This window comes from Amblyomma maculatum, chromosome 6 (genome assembly GCF_055883805.1).
Source record: "Amblyomma maculatum isolate TAMU_Amacu chromosome 6, ASM5588380v1, whole genome shotgun sequence".
Classification (NCBI taxonomy): Eukaryota; Metazoa; Arthropoda; class Arachnida; order Ixodida; family Ixodidae; genus Amblyomma; species Amblyomma maculatum.
The window spans coordinates 111,650,711-111,654,375 of NC_139349.1; positions in this window are offsets into that span (position 1 = coordinate 111,650,711).

The following is a 3,665-nucleotide window of genomic DNA, read 5'->3' on the forward strand; positions in this document are numbered from 1 at the left end:
CGAGACCTGAAAAGCGATGCATATCCGCCCGGCCCCGTGCACGCACGCGTATTCGTTTTCTGGACACGTTTGTCAATTTCGCCGCATATCTTGCCGCAGGTCGGGCGGATGGCCTTATTTTGGCTTTTTCGCTCTCATCGCGGACAGGGCCCGACCAGCCGGTCTCGGAAATTTTCCTCTTCCTTCTCATCACTGAGCTGCACGCAAGTGGGAAAGCCCACCGGCACCTCACTTGTCCCTCACAGGCTCCTACGGAAGTTTTTCTACACTCCAGGGTTTAAATCAAACGAGCTTACACAAAAACTGAAAAGGCGTTATAGTCAGAACCTTAAATAATCTTAAATTAGGCCTTAACGAACGTTATCCGTCACTTAAAAGAAATAATAAAGTTTGAATTAGTGGTTAACGTGCTTATACGTACCCGATATGTTATGTTTAGATTTATTCGTCAGCAGCTCATACGTGAGTTGAACCCAGCGAAGGGCAGTATGCACAGGCCTGACCTCTATGGTAGGAAGACATTATATAAAATGGATGCACAAGTGACGCTTTTAAGCCCACTTCCGAGCGTTACTCATTCACTCTCATGAATGTCTGCATTTCTAGCTATACGAATTTGCACATCAGATAAATTATATATTACGAGTGCACCAACTTTGCAAGGTAAATGTACGCGTACTTACTCGTCAGGGAACGGTCATTTCTTACAATTCGACCTATGCTGCAGATTTCGACTTATTCTCTGTATAGCATACGAACTCGACAGATTCTTCACAATGATTCACAGAGGGAAGCACCTCTCGCTCCTGTTTGCTTTTGTCACCTCTCTGCTTGCGGTTGGTCCTTTTTGTACTTTTTAATTCATTTTCCTGATGACCACAGGTCTGTTTACAACCGGCTACGGAAATTTCTCAACCACCGTCGCGTATCTCTTGCGCGTGACCCAGACATTTTTGAACGGATGCCAGTGAACGTGACTGCTTAGCCAAAGTCTGGGCTCCTGCCTGCTAAAGAACTCGCGGCGGCGACCAAGAATGCTGGCGTCGCAATTTTTCATTTCCTGGGTTCGACAAACAGGTGTTGCCACGGGTTTCGAGGATAAATCTCGACGGTATCTATAATATCGTGCTTTTTTTTCCTATCAAAGGCGATTGTTTTCGCAAAAAAGCTCAAGATGCTTAACCAAGCATGAAAAGCATAATGAACTTTGCGATTGAGGTGAAAAAGCAAGGCGCCCGTGTGCTGTGCGATGTCAGTGCACGTTAAACGATACCAGGTGGTCGAAATTACCGGTGTCCTCCACTAGGTTGTCTCTCATAGCCTGAGTAGCTTTACAACGTAACCATAATCATCGCTCTGTGCCTCAAAGGGCATCATAGCGTGAATGTTTAGGAGTTATAGGGAAATAAAATTTTATAAATGGCTCGAGTATATTCGTCTCAGGTAGCACTGAAACAGCACTATGTTAACTTTTTTTTTTTTTTTTTGTCAAACGTAAATGCATTGTCCTCACTGTTCTTTATCTGTATGCTGTCTTCGAAAAGCTAGAATTAAACGCTGAAATAAACTTCTTCAAACGTAAATTACGTTTAAGCAACGTATATGATAAAATGGCAATGCCGTACCCTTGAATAATGTGCAAGGAGCATAGTTCAATGAAGGCGGCACGCTTGATAATACGCATATGCAGATCGTACATCACCGACTAAGGCTTCGAGCTTATGTAGTCAGCTGCGAATGATGTCATATATGTGACAGTAGTGGATGGATGGTAGCATGGACATTTTCCTAGGAAACTTTGGGGCATTGAATGCAGTCTGTGGAAGGTACCATCTAAGATATGTTATCATGTTCCACGTTATGGTATGATATGATCGGTTTATAATCTTCATTGTTCCAAATCGATTTAGGTTATGAAAGACCCCGTAGAGGAGAGCTCCGGTTCATTCCACCACTTATGTTTTTTCAACGTGCACTGATCTAGTAAAATACGCGGACGCCTTTCGTTCCGCCGTCATTTAAACATGGCAACCGCGGCCGGGATCGAAGCCAGGTCCCCCGACTCAGGGGCCGAGCGTCCTAACCACTGAGCCACCACGGTTGAGAGGGGTGGCATAGTATGGTAAGCGCGGCATATCGCTAAGCTACTCTGGCTAAGGGGGACGTCGTAGTGGAATGCTCCGGAATACTTTTGACAGCCTACTGTGCACTGAAATCGTGCAGCAGTAGGGCGCCTTAGCGTTCCGCCTCTATCGAAACACGGCCGCCGCGGTAAGGTTCGAACTCGCGTACTCCGCCTCAGTAGCCGAGATCCTAAACATTGAGCCATCATGTCATCATCTGGGATATGTGGCTGCAAATATTTGCCAGTTGAAAAAAAAAAATACCATTACTGCATTAATTGTGAGAAAAGTTGTGGTACGCATTTTTTAAAATGTTGGTAATCTTGTTTTAAGACCATATCTTGAATATCATAATAAATTTAAAATCTGCACCGCTGTTTTATAGTTTTATGAGCTGCACATTAAAATAGGATGCTAAAAACAGCATTAGCACAGTGTTTAGCCTGAACTTGCGGCCCCGGCTCTTGACATGCATATTGGTCCGTTAATTGGTCTCGTGATGTGACCTAATGTAGAGACGGTGTCTGTCTGCGCTCTTGGTCTGTTGTAAATAACGCAGTTTTTTTTTTCTTTTTTTTTTTTTGAGGTTCTTTCCTCCTCCATGAATATAATGTCTAACCATGGTGTACTTTCTTCCACGCAGGGCTGGGCTTGGCTTCAACCCCACCGTAAACTACGCAAAATGAAGGTTATCCTTCAATTTTTAGCATTAGCAGCGTTCTAATGTAACGCGTAAAATTACAAATTAGGCAACGATGTTTATTACTATTCGAAGTTCAGCTTCTTTTACACTGCTTTCAACGGTAAAAGAAGTATACCATACTAGCTGTTATGAATGTATATTGAAGAGGTCAATCCTTCTTGCGTTTCGAAATCTCACAATTAAACTCCTTGAGCCAAATATACTTAACAGTGCCATAGAAAACTAATGGGATTCACTTTTGACAATAATTATGAAGCAACTGTGAAATATTACAACATACTGTTCTGAACTTATTGATCGGAGGGATCTAATTTTACAATGCGTAGCAATATCTTGCTTTAAAAAGATTGTCGTGAGCTCGCAGCGAGCAGTTAGGACTGTCGTATAAAACCAATGAGGTGCGGTCCGGGCCCTTAATATGAAGACTATAGAAATCCCAGAAGAACGACTCGCGGATATACTCACTGAAATATGCTGTAATCTTACAGTATGAGAAGCAATTGCATTCTTTAACATTTTCCCATTGAAAGAATGCGCTTGTCAGGAATTTGTATATGTGGCTGATACGGTAACTCCTTGCTTGATCAATAACTTTTGAATAGCCAGCTTCCTATTCCGAACCTCTACAGAGAGCGCTAGTTCTCTTATGAGAACCACGGCTTCTCATCTCATTGAGCAGATGCCAGCGAGACATGTATACTCTGTCGAAAGCGGAATAGTGTCAGTCACAGCAACATCTGTGCTGCATTTACGAATGCAGAATTATTTTCGCAGCTTAAAATATAATGAACCACGCAATTAATACTCAATATTAAATATAATAGTGGCTACGTAACCAG